Genomic DNA, 15442 nt, shown 5'->3' on the forward strand with positions numbered 1-15442 from the left:
TATTAAAACCTTGTTACAGTTTAAGTCCCCAATTAGTTGGAATATTTAACTTCGGGTATAAGGATAATTTGACGAGGACACTCGCACTTTATATTTATGACTGATGGACTGTTTTGGACAAAAACCAGACGGACATATTAAATAATCCAGGACAAAGGACAATTAACCCATGGGCATAAAACTAAAATCAACACGTCAAACATCATGATTACGGAAGTTTAAATAAGCGTAATATATTTCATTTTTCCTCGTACTTTTATTTATTGTCATTTTAATTATTGTTATTTATTTTATATTGTTATTTAAATACTGTCATTTACTATACGCTTCGCTTAAAATATAAATCGACAAACCGGTCATTATGAATTGTGTTATTTCAAACAGATGAGTAAGTGTCATTTATATTTGATGTTGGTTATATACAAACAAAAACTAACAGCTAATTCCTAATCTAAGTATGGATCCATTTATCTTTTGGAACCACTTTTGCTATTTGGGAAATACTGCAGGTCATGTATCCGTTGACTTGTCTTGACATATTGCTGACGAGGCTGATATGGAACTGTATTGTGCCACCTTGTGATAACCTATTGATCAAGCATAGAATAATCGGGTCGGGTTCAGTCCATGCTTGACATCAATAAAGGGGGATTTAAGGATCAATTGAGTTTAACTCTCCGGTACGGAGTACCGTGAATAGCCCCCTGCAAGATGAGGATCTCAATGGGGTTGGTTAAACATAAACCCACCATCGACGAGAGGTTCGGTCAGCGATGGCGCGCGCTGGGTATAGGGTTTGTGTTCATAGAACGTTACCTATATATCGAGAGTGTCTAGTGATATGCTGTGAGTCCGGTGTCGCAGAAAAGTCTATTAATTGGACAACTTATATAAGTTTTTCTATTTTTATAACTAATAGGATAATTAGTAAATGCACCACATTGTAGCTAAAATTTGGCCATCGCAATAAAATGGAAAATTTTGAAAACAGGGCTATGGAAACCCTTTTTGATATCCAAAATCAATTAAATCAATACTCTCAAACGAGTGTTGATGACAATTCGTTCGGTCAATCTTGGATCACGAATGACGAAAAAATAACTGGTTGTGAAATCTGTGGAGATTATCACTCAACATGGGAATGTTATTATTACGTTCCTATGGAAAATTACGCACCCACGGAACCTGAATGGAATGATTATGAAGAATACAATTCAAATTGGGATTATTCCCAAGAATATATCCAAACTCAACAACCAGTAGACGAGGAAAATTACGTGTCTGAAAATTTATTAGATAATATGAAAATCAAACTCGAAGAACTCAATGCTCAAAATGAACAAATGAGAGAGTTTGTAAACCGGCAAGCTGAAACTCTATCAGACTACACACCTGTTGATCTGAGGAGTATTGTGCAAGAAAATCTCATATCATCGAATTTTGATGAATTCGAGAGCTCCGAAATTACCAACTATCCCGATGATACTTTTTATTCAGTGTTACCAATTTCACAACATATCGACACATTAGCCTCTACCGACGAAATCATCGATCCATCAATGGATAAAGAAGAAGTAAGAGTGACAAATTGGTACTCTTGGGAAAACGATAACGTTGAAAATTTTACCCCCGAGACCAAAATGGTGAGACCAATAAGTACCGTTAATGAAGAAGAATCTACTCCAATCCCGAAATTCACCATTCCACAACCTTCCAACCCAATATTCTCAATAGACGAGTCATCCACCGGAAATGAACTACGAGCTGTAATAGATAATGACACCTCGAATTTCACCCAATTGGGTAATAGAGGTGAAAACTTTGATCCTGAGAATAAAAGGAAAGAAATATTAGGAATTGTCCACCCTATAGAAATAAGTATGTCGGTGTATATCGATCCATTTGACTAAAAACCAGAAAAGAGACATATCCATTTACTAAAAGCTACACTTAAAAAAGAATTAAGTAGTGACAATCGGGCGAGTCTAAACTTTAAACCCATTGATATATTATACACCACCCGAAATGTAAATAACTGGCTCACTACTCTAATTCGTGGAACTCATTCTACCGACTTCACATGTCGTCAGCTAAGTGTGGGGAAGTCTAACCCCACTTAACGTTAAATTCGGGGTTCGGGTTAGTGCATAACTCGTTAATAAAAATGCATGATAATTTAGGGTAAAATACGTATATTCAAAGATTAGCAAATAGTTCAGAAAAGCAACCGTTTTTGAAGAAAAATATGTGTGATAAAACAAGAAGGAATGAACGATGAGGCGCGCCATCTATCATTTGACGAGCTTTGTAATTACAAACTGGGTATTTTCAATCACTTTTCTACACTAATCACCCTCATGAATTTATAATTAGAGTCTGATTTCATGCAAATGAGGGCATTGCATGATCTCAAGTGTGGGGAAGGGTTATAAATTCTCTCGGGTTTATACGCCAAATTTTATGAAAATTTGAAAAATTTTCAACTAAATGAATTTAAAATCATGTTTATATATATTTATGAACGGTGAAAATTAGGTGTTAATACCGAAATTATCGTTACCTCGGAAAGGACATAAATTGAGAAACACCCTAAAACGCTTGTATTCATTTAAAATGGAATAAAGGAGAATAAAAAGGCAAAGAAAGAAACTAAGTGTGGGGAGAATGTACCTAGTTATTCAATTAAAAACTATCTATCACATGTTTCCGTAAAGTTATTGCAGGTGCTTTTGTTTTGGACTAAATTAACTGTTTTACCCGATGAAAGAAAAGAAAAAATGGATCTACACGATGAATCAATTCCATCATTAAAAGGAAGTAAAGTCTTCCGAAAAAGACACGCGCTTCTTGATTTAGGTCAAGAAGTTGTCGTCCAGACCAGCTGTAGGTTGACGAAAAATCTAGAAAAGTCATCTCTAAAATCAGCAGGAAATCCACGGACCTCAGCATCAAACAGGGTTGTGATGACCCAGGAATTTCCGACTAAAATTAAACTTAATCTTTATATGATTTCGATACGATAAGCATAAGTCTGTTAGGTAGACTCTCAGAAACTATGAACTGTGTTTAATATATTCATTTAACCTTCGACTGCTCTCGACGATTTACGAACAATTAATTGTAAATAGATATGTGTGTATGTATATATAAATAATAATTCGAAATATAATTTGAAATATTATATGTTGTTGTTATTAAAAATTAATAAAATAAAAATAGGATATTATAATAATTATTATTTAAAAATATATCTTTATATATATATAGTATATTAAAAATAAATATTAAATGATTTGTAATACTCGTTTGATGTTCTGATTGATTTTAACCAAACTAAATTCAAACTTATATGATTTTAAAATAAACGGTGATCCGAAAATGAATTCTATAAATTATAGACTTATTAAAAAAAATGTATTTAAGAGCTGTTTATTAAATTTTAGAACTTTTTATATTTCACCCATAAATGAGAGGGACAGTTGATGTAATTTTTATTTATTAAATTAATGACCGAATTTCATACCATAATGACCAAAATAAAAAAAAGATGTTTAATACGGAGTATGAAAATTTGGGATTTTTCCGAAGACTCTTATCCGCCATTAATTAACAACGGAGCACGATATATCAACCCGTGTAAAAATGTCGGTAACTAACAATCAAAACTCATGGATACTAAACTATTGAGGATATTCTTTTTATTTATTATTAGAATGAAACATTATTTTAACTTTTGACTTATGGTACCAATTAGTATTATATGCTTAGGGATATCACAACAATCTAAATAAGATAGCTAAAGCACGTTATTTATTTTATGTTTTATAGTGTTATCTTTAATCTTTATGGATAGCTACACATACATGCACTCGGATAAAGATCAGATAAAATTCATGCAAGTTGTAAAGTGAGGTTAATTATTAAGTTTATCACTATACTCGTTTCATTTTAATTATTGCATATGGATTCTGCATACATGTATATAAATATACATAACCACATGACCATCTTCAAAGCAAACCAAACCCACCTTCATCAAATAATAGGACACCACCCTTTGTAGATCACCACCAATGCCAAGGCTAACTGCCACCTTTGGCCACCTACAACCACCGGCTATCTTCACCCAACCGCCACCATAAAATCATAAACCCACGACCACCATCATTACTTAGATCGACCCCATTGATGCTCACACATTCGACTTGCAACACCTATTAAACTGTTGCCTTGCTATCCGAAAACTAACCAAAACCCAACATCCATCACCACACCTTAACTCATCTTCATGATCAACAACCACCTCTCCGGCCATCACCCTCATGTCACCCTAGTCCACTGTCGGCTTCAACCTAAACCACTCTCCACCATTTCAAGACCCGTCACCATGTTGATCATCACAAACCACCATGATCAAACCACCACCTCACTTCCATTTTCTCTTCATCTATTTCGAACAAACCACCAGCACAGCCTTGAAACACCTCAACAGCATCCATCCGTCATCCTTTTATTCTTTTCTCTCTTTTTCACGCTGTATTGTTGCTGCTGCCATTCACCTTCGCAAACCACCTTCATGACCCACCTTTGGTACTTATTATATTTGTTTTTCTACTGCTACAGCTACTTTGCATATTATGGTATTTATTTAATTTCTTTGTGGCCGACAATTCCATTGTAAATTACCCCATTTGTTAATAAAAAAAAGAAAGTAATCGAGTGTCACAAGAGTGTTGATTGGCGGTGTCCCATGTTCTAGTTACTATATTGGACCGTTTTTTTTTTCTTCATTAAACCACGATCCAATTCATCTTATTGTTGGGCTGTTTAATTTGTTCTGATTGGGCCAAGGACTAAATCTTCTAAGTTGGGCCGAGAGTTAATATGCATGTTGGGCCGAACTCATAACCATCCGTTTAGGATTGTTTCCATTTTTTTTTTTTTGAAAGTAAATGAAGATGGCCATAATGGTTTTATGATGATGTTAGATGGCGTGATGATACATGATGAGTATGATGGTTACACGATGGGATGTTGATGGCAATTGACGATGATCGAATTATAAAGATGACGGGTATATGATGATGAAGGTAGACGATAATGAATAAAGGTGATGATGTTAGTTAACAAGAAAGACGATGATGAATAATGAATATGATCATGATGATGATTTAGATTATGACATGGTTAAGATTATGATAATAATAGATAAGATAATGATATTTACATACATGATTATGATAAGTGATAAATGATGATGGAGATGTTTATGATTATTATGGTTATGTTTATGATTAGATTAGGGTTAGAGTATGACAGAAATATTGATAATGATACATAAAAATGATGATGACGGTTCATATGATTATGATTAAGATTAGATTATGGTATTGATTAGGTTGATGGTTATGTTGATGATTAAGTGTGATAATGATGGTGATGAGGTTGATAACGATGTTATAAATGAAGTTAGATGATGATGAGGTGATTAACGAGAATGATGAAAATGATAAAACATGGGTTAGATAAATGTTATGTACGAATTAAATCAGAAATGCAACAGACGGATCGTGGTTAAGGATGTTATCGGGTTAGCGGTACGTCGCGGGTTCAAACCCGGACTTGGGTATTTTTTTAGGACTACTCCTTCGAGGTAGTTTACTCACTTCTATTATCATTATCACTACCATTATTATTATTATTATTATTATTATTATTATTATTATTATTATTATTATTATTATTATTATTATTATTATTATTATATTATTATTATTATTATTATTATTATTAATCTACTATAACAAATATATATTTTGTATACCAAAAATATACTTATTACATATACTATAATTATATTAATACTACATTTAATTGTATATTAAACATAATTAATTAAGTTATTTATGGAAACACATGATTTAAAATAACAGTTAAATCACTAATTAGATATGATTTTGCTCGATTACCATCATATGTGTTAATATACATAACTGAATATAGGTTCGTGAATCCGAGGCCAACCCTATAATTGTTCAATGTCGTTATATGTATTTTTACTACAAAATACATTAGGTGAGTTTCATTAATCCCTTTTTAAATGCTTTCGCAATATATATTTTGGGACTGAGAATACATGCGCTGCTTTTATAACTGTTTTACGAAATAGACACAAGTACTTAAAACTACATTCTATGGCTGGATTATTAAACCGAATATGCCCCTTTTTATTAAGTCTGGTAATCTAAGAATTAGGGAACAGACACCCTAATTGACGCGAACTCTAAAGATAGATCTATCGGGCCCAACAAGCCCCATCCAAAGTACCGGATGCTTTAGTACTTCGAAATTTATATCATGTCCGAAGGAGGATCCCGGAATGATGGGGATATTCTTATATACAAATTGTGAATGTCGATTACCAGGTGTTCAATCCATATGAATGATTATTTTTGTCTCTATGCATGGGACGTTTATTTATGAGAATTGAAAATATAAAATCTTGTGGTCTATTAAAATTATGAAATGATTATTTATGATAAACTAATGAACTCACCAACCTTTTGGTTGACACTTGAAAGCATGTTTATTCTCAGGTACGAAAGAAATCTTCCGCTGTGCATTTGATCATTTTAAAGATATTACTTGGAGTCATTCATGACATATTTCAAAAGACGTTGCATTCGAGTCGTTGAGTTTATCAAGATCATTATTAAGTCAATTATAGTTGGATATATTATGAAATGGTATGCATGTTTGTCAACTTTAGATGTAATGAAAGATTGTCTTTTCAAAACGAATGCAATGTTTGTAAAATGTATCATATAGAGGTCAAGTACCTCGCGATGTAATCAACTGTTGTGAATCGTTTATAATCGATATGGACTTCGTCCGGATGGATTAGGACGGGTCTTTTCAGTTGGTACCAGAGCGGTGGTCTTAGTGAACCGGGTCTGCATTAGTGTGTCTAACTGATAAGTAGTTAAGATGCATTAGTGAGTCTGGACTTCGACCTTGTCTGCATGTCAAAAGTTTTGCTTATCATTTTTGTCAGAAATCATTTGTTTATCATCCTTAGTAAATCACTTGCTTATCATTCTTAGTCTAGACACGTTTTACTGCATTAATTGCATGATTAGTGTATGGACAAAATTCATATCTTAGCATATCTGCTAATTCATATCTTAGCGTATCTGTTATTGTAAACTTTGCCTGACATTTTCTGTAGATTCCTCCGTAACTTATGGGATTTTAGCATTATATATGCATATGTAAATTATGTATTGCAGGATACTAATCTACATCCTATAATCCATTTCTTATCGAAAATCCTTCATCTGATTGTACGAGATGAATCCCTCAACTAGATCGAGTCCCTCGGATTCTGACAGCTATTTCGATAATTATTCCGACAGTTATTCAGAATGGATAGTCATCTAAGCTCCAGAAGCAACGACACCAAAATGAATCAACCAATCATCCAACCCCAATTCATCTGATGGATTCATAATCGACTTAATCAACGGAGACGCGCATAAGGCGATCCCATCCACTAACCGAATTCACCATTTGGCGAAGAACCTGAAGCACTTACCGGCGAACCTGTTCGTAATACCATTTTCACTCTCATTTCCAGGGTAGTTCGACACGATTATATTCTATCCAAAATTCTAAACCTTATTCATCCGCTCGTTCCGACCGACAATCATCCCGGAATAATAGAAGAAGTTAGCGAACTTCACTCTCGAGTAATCAATTTGGAAAATATGGTGCAAAATCTACCAGCTTCAGCAACATCACCGGCACCAACAGTACCACCAACATCAATACCAGTATCACCAACAACCCAAGTTTCAACATCACACGCCTCAAAATCTCATTATGTACCTCGAGTATAATCAACGTTCTACATATCGTTCTACATCATTTATCTTCGTTCTACCTGGTGATTATGTAATCTCTAATGTTTTAGAGATTATGTATTCCAGTTCTAACGATAAATCAGATGATATTAATATCATATAAATTCATCAAATCCAAGATTACATCTGAAGAAAATATATAAGTATATATATTTTCATAAGGATTGTAAAAAAAAAAAAAAAAAAAAAAAAAAAAAATTCTTTCGTACAAACTATTAATGTTGAAAATATTTTAACGGGTAGGTAATACCCGAGGAATATTTAAGATTTCACATTAATAAGTTACACTGTACATTCTTCAAATCTGATTCAACAGTCATTTCCTATCCTACTTACATCCACAGATATATGAATCCGTTCACCACATAATAATCATATTCATCCAATCTCATATTCGGATTTTGACCTATCAGAACCCAACAAGTGGCATAATGAAGAAAACATATGGCAAAATAAAATTTGTTAGAAACAGACAAATTAACTATGAGAAATTTTGTTAAGAATCCACGCTAACGGTTCCTAGCTAATTGATCCTAGCTAACTGTTTACACTTTATTTATCGCAATTTAATTATCGCAATTTACATTCTCGCAATTTTATTTATCGTCATTTAATTTCTGTTATTTACTTTACGCATTTTATTTATCGTCATTTAATTTCTGTTATTTATTTTTACGCACTTTAAATATCGGGACACGTATACAAGGTTTTGACATATCATATCGACACATCTATATATATTATTTGGAATCACCATAGACACCCTATATGCAGTAATGATCGAGTTCTCTATACAGGGTTGAGGTTGATTCTCAAATAATATATATACTTTGAGTTGTGATCGAGTCTGAGACATGTACACGGGTCACGATACATATTAATTAATTCGAATATTATATATTAAACTGTATATGAATTATTGGACTGTCAATGTAGACTATCGACTGTGGCTAATAATATTGGACAATTAAAATGAATTAAAATATTGATTATAACATATGAAACTAAACATTTCTTCAAGTTTGCCACTTGATTTCATCTTAAACCTCATTTGTATCTTGACGATTCCAATCTGCGTTCAAACCTTTCATGATTCTTAAAAACACTTCAATCGAGAGGATGAACCAACCGCACTTCATCTACGGAAGAAAAGATTGATGCATATAGTTATGCACCTGAAAACACTCGGAACCTGTGTAAACATTTAACACGTCTCCGTTCTGGCTCCTTTGGCATTGTTATTACCGAAAATAACATTTCAACTCTTTTTCCAATTAGTCAATTTTGTCATAGCTTCAGCAAATCAACCTCGACTTCCATTCGAATTAGCCTTATTATAACCTCGATATATAAGTTTGCCTGTCGTCATCGTTACCGGGGAACCGTTTATATTCCCCACATTAGCAGTAAACTTACCAGCAACTTCAATGAATTTGGACTTTCTGAAAAATCATTATATTCATTGAAACCCCATCATGTATACATCTATACCCTGTAACAATAATTGCCATACCAATTACCGAGAATCAGCAATCAGTATTTCGAATTTCGTAGTATTTCTACATCAATAGTTATATGTATACATATAACAATTATCTCCTAGAATTACGACCTTCAATTCTGAAATTTTGAAAAACACCCAGCCTACGAATCAATACATTGAACTTTGAAAAAAACTGAACGAAGCAGCAGAAACTGCGGGCAACTGTAAACGACCTTAGTCGTCGGAAGTTTGATACTAAAGAATAATATGTTGGAAAAGCTCAGAAATGTTGGAACTGGATAACGGATAGAGTTAACCATGAAGGAGACCAAGGACAAATACAAGGACCATACCCTATATTCAAAGAATCTAGATAATTCTGGATCCGTTGAAATCTTTAGAGAATATTTTGCTCCGAAGTCATGTTAAAATCTTACGGAAAATTTTTCTCCATCAACTATCGAACTTAGAAATTCCAAAATATCATCATTAATATCTTCGATATTTCTGAGGATATTTTCATAAATATTCTCGTCCAAAATTATATACCTCTCCGTGCTTCCTGTGTAACATTATATTGGAAACATTCAATAGAAAATTTAGTACCGAAAAGCGGATTATGCGAAACTATGAAGGAAGCCGTGGACAAATCACAAGGAATAAGTTTGACTTCAAGGAATCCAAATGATTCTGTTTTTGATGAAATCTTTAGCGAATACCTTGCTTCCGAATCTAAACCCTTACGGATAAATCTTCTTCATCATCCATCGATATTAGAAATTCTAAGATATCATCGTATATCCATTTATAAATATCCTTCATATTTCTGAAGATATTTTCATAACTGTTCTTATCTGAAATCATTAATCTCTTCGTGCTATCAGTGTTACATCATATAGAAACTGTTAGTTTCTATATTCTGTAAACTTTCGAGCTTAAGATATGAATGTTATTGAAGTAATGTTGAGAACTGATGCATGAGTTAGTATAATATAATGACACTTGATCAACGTGATTATATTACAATAAGTCACGCTGAGTTTCTAAATGGGACATGATGATTCACAGATTATAACGTCATCATGTGCCATGTTACACGACTCTTACATTTTACCTGATATATAAACATATCAAGAATATATTTTCTTGATAGTTCTATCTTTCCCGGATATTCTGGTGATTTGACGAATCATAACCGTGTTATTACCATTTCTTTCTTAGAACATTAACTACGTTCATTTCGAAATTCATATCTATGAATTCTGGACTGTTGCTCGTTTTAATAGAGGTCGAGAGGATAATAAAAAGGCAAAGAGATCCAAAATATAAAAGAAAATATAAAGCCCAATGACAACACCGAAATTACAAACCGTGGATATCAGTACGTATAGCAATATAAAGACACGGGAGGATTATAAATACAATAATCCCTAGAGCATAATAAAAATAAACAGATTCTTCAGGTGGGAGTTGGAAAAGAAGAACGATCATTGCGATACTTAGAATAAGAACAAGGATCAGAACATGGTTAAGCATTTTCATAAGTCTTTTGAATTTGGGAATGGAGTATAGAAGTGGTGAAAGCAAATGGAATGAAAGAGTTTAATTTATAATGGAAATATCAGACAGAGTAACCGAGGCAGATAACCGTATTTAATTATAAAGATCTTAATTTCCTTACTCGCCGAAGAATCAAATCTTTTAGATTTCGAAGATTTTTTTTTAAATCCCCTTGAATTCCGGAATTCAATCAAGACAATGTCAGAAGTTAAGACACACCTTATTTTCTAAATTCAACCCCGACTCTGTCAAAAGCTAAGACAAATCTTTATTCTTTCATTTCACTATTGTGTGATAGCTTCACTCGTACTCTTTGAAAAATCGAATTGTTTTATCCACATTACTCAATGATGATAAAACTCTATTTATCAACTCATATTCGTCATGAAAACATTTTTATTGTTAGCAATGACGACCTCACTCAAATTTCGGGACGAAATTTCTTTAACGGGTAGGTACTGTGATGACCCAGGAATTTCCGACTAAAATTAAACTTAATCTTTATATGATTTCGATACGATAAGCATAAGTCTGTTAGGTAGACTCTCAGAAACTATGAACTGTGTTTAATATATTCATTTAACCTTCGACTGCTCTCGACGATTTACGAACAATTAATTGTAAATAGATATGTGTGTATGTATATATAAATAATAATTCGAAATATAATTTGAAATATTATATGTTGTTGTTATTAAAAATTAATAAAATAAAAATAGGATATTATAATAATTATTATTTAAAAATATATCTTTATATATATATAGTATATTAAAAATAAATATTAAATGATTTGTAATACTCGTTTGATGTTCTGATTGATTTTAACCAAACTAAATTCAAACTTATATGATTTTAAAATAAACGGTGATCCGAAAATGAATTCTATAAATTATAGACTTATTAAAAAAATGTATTTAAGAGCTGTTTATTAAATTTTAGAACTTTTTATATTTCACCCATAAATGAGAGGGACAGTTGATGTAATTTTTATTTATTAAATTAATGACCGAATTTCATACCATAATGACCAAAATAAAAAAAAGATGTTTAATACGGAGTATGAAAATTTGGGATTTTTCCGAAGACTCTTATCCGCCATTAATTAACAACGGAGCACGATATATCAACCCGTGTAAAAATGTCGGTAACTAACAATCAAAACTCATGGATACTAAACTATTGAGGATATTCTTTTTATTTATTATTAGAATGAAACATTATTTTAACTTTTGACTTATGGTACCAATTAGTATTATATGCTTAGGGATATCACAACAATCTAAATAAGATAGCTAAAGCACGTTATTTATTTTATGTTTTATAGTGTTATCTTTAATCTTTATGGATAGCTACACATACATGCACTCGGATAAAGATCAGATAAAATTCATGCAAGTTGTAAAGTGAGGTTAATTATTAAGTTTATCACTATACTCGTTTCATTTTAATTATTGCATATGGATTCTGCATACATGTATATAAATATACATAACCACATGACCATCTTCAAAGCAAACCAAACCCACCTTCATCAAATAATAGGACACCACCCTTTGTAGATCACCACCAATGCCAAGGCTAACTGCCACCTTTGGCCACCTACAACCACCGGCTATCTTCACCCAACCGCCACCATAAAATCATAAACCCACGACCACCATCATTACTTAGATCGACCCCATTGATGCTCACACATTCGACTTGCAACACCCATTAAACTGTTGCCTTGCTATCCGAAAACTAACCAAAACCCAACATCCATCACCACACCTTAACTCATCTTCATGATCAACAACCACCTCTCCGGCCATCACCCTCATGTCACCCTAGTCCACTGTCGGCTTCAACCTAAACCACTCTCCACCATTTCAAGACCCGTCACCATGTTGATCATCACAAACCACCATGATCAAACCACCACCTCACTTCCATTTTCTCTTCATCTATTTCGAACAAACCACCAGCACAGCCTTGAAACACCTCAACAGCATCCATCCGTCATCCTTTTATTCTTTTCTCTCTTTTTCACGCTGTATTGTTGCTGCTGCCATTCACCTTCGCAAACCACCTTCATGACCCACCTTTGGTACTTATTATATTTGTTTTTCTACTGCTACAGCTACTTTGCATATTATGGTATTTATTTAATTTCTTTGTGGCCGACAATTCCATTGTAAATTACCCCATTTGTTAATAAAAAAAAGAAAGTAATCGAGTGTCACAAGAGTGTTGATTGGCGGTGTCCCATGTTCTAGTTACTATATTGGACCGTTTTTTTTTTGTTCATTAAACCACGATCCAATTCATCTTATTGTTGGGCTGTTTAATTTGTTCTGATTGGGCCAAGGACTAAATCTTCTAAGTTGGGCCGAGAGTTAATATGCATGTTGGGCCGAACTCATAACCATCCGTTTAGGATTGTTTCCATTTTTTTTTTTTGAAAGTAAATGAAGATGGCCATAATGGTTTTATGATGATGTTAGATGGCGTGATGATACATGATGAGTATGATGGTTACACGATGGGATGTTGATGGCAATTGACGATGATCGAATTATAAAGATGACGGGTATATGATGATGAAGGTAGACGATAATGAATAAAGGTGATGATGTTAGTTAACAAGAAAGACGATGATGAATAATGAATATGATCATGATGATGATTTAGATTATGACATGGTTAAGATTATGATAATAATAGATAAGATAATGATATTTACATACATGATTATGATAAGTGATAAATGATGATGGAGATGTTTATGATTATTATGGTTATGTTTATGATTAGATTAGGGTTAGAGTATGACAGAAATATTGATAATGATACATAAAAATGATGATGACGGTTCATATGATTATGATTAAGATTAGATTATGGTATTGATTAGGTTGATGGTTATGTTGATGATTAAGTGTGATAATGATGGTGATGAGGTTGATAACGATGTTATAAATGAAGTTAGATGATGATGAGGTGATTAACGAGAATGATGAAAATGATAAAACATGGGTTAGATAAATGTTATGTACGAATTAAATCAGAAATGCAACAGACGGATCGTGGTTAAGGATGTTATCGGGTTAGCGGTACGTCGCGGGTTCAAACCCGGACTTGGGTATTTTTTTAGGACTACTCCTTCGAGGTAGTTTACTCACTTCTATTATCATTATCACTACCATTATTATTATTATTATTATTATTATTATTATTATTATTATTATTATTATTATTATTATTATTATTATTATTATTATTATTATTATATTATTATTATTATTATTATTATTATTAATCTACTATAACAAATATATATTTTGTATACCAAAAATATACTTATTACATATACTATAATTATATTAATACTACATTTAATTGTATATTAAACATAATTAATTAAGTTATTTATGGAAACACATGATTTAAAATAACAGTTAAATCACTAATTAGATATGATTTTGCTCGATTACCATCATATGTGTTAATATACATAACTGAATATAGGTTCGTGAATCCGAGGCCAACCCTATAATTGTTCAATGTCGTTATATGTATTTTTACTACAAAATACATTAGGTGAGTTTCATTAATCCCTTTTTAAATGCTTTCGCAATATATATTTTGGGACTGAGAATACATGCGCTGCTTTTATAACTGTTTTACGAAATAGACACAAGTACTTAAAACTACATTCTATGGCTGGATTATTAAACCGAATATGCCCCTTTTTATTAAGTCTGGTAATCTAAGAATTAGGGAACAGACACCCTAATTGACGCGAACTCTAAAGATAGATCTATCGGGCCCAACAAGCCCCATCCAAAGTACCGGATGCTTTAGTACTTCGAAATTTATATCATGTCCGAAGGAGGATCCCGGAATGATGGGGATATTCTTATATACAAATTGTGAATGTCGATTACCAGGTGTTCAATCCATATGAATGATTATTTTTGTCTCTATGCATGGGACGTTTATTTATGAGAATTGAAAATATGAAATCTTGTGGTCTATTAAAATTATGAAATGATTATTTATGATAAACTAATGAACTCACCAACCTTTTGGTTGACACTTGAAAGCATGTTTATTCTCAGGTACGAAAGAAATCTTCCGCTGTGCATTTGATCATTTTAAAGATATTACTTGGAGTCATTCATGACATATTTCAAAAGACGTTGCATTCGAGTCGTTGAGTTTATCAAGATCATTATTAAGTCAATTATAGTTGGATATATTATGAAATGGTATGCATGTTTGTCAACTTTAGATGTAATGAAAGATTGTCTTTTCAAAACGAATGCAATGTTTGTAAAATGTATCATATAGAGGTCAAGTACCTCGCGATGTAATCAACTGTTGTGAATCGTTTATAATCGATATGGACTTCGTCCGGATGGATTAGGACGGGTCTTTTCAAGGGTCGCCAAGTGGTCAGACTTATCCTAACCATGAGAGGATCTGTCTCGTA

The sequence above is a fragment of the Rutidosis leptorrhynchoides genome, chromosome 4, assembly GCF_046630445.1.
Source record: "Rutidosis leptorrhynchoides isolate AG116_Rl617_1_P2 chromosome 4, CSIRO_AGI_Rlap_v1, whole genome shotgun sequence".
NCBI lineage: Eukaryota > Viridiplantae > Streptophyta > Magnoliopsida > Asterales > Asteraceae > Rutidosis > Rutidosis leptorrhynchoides.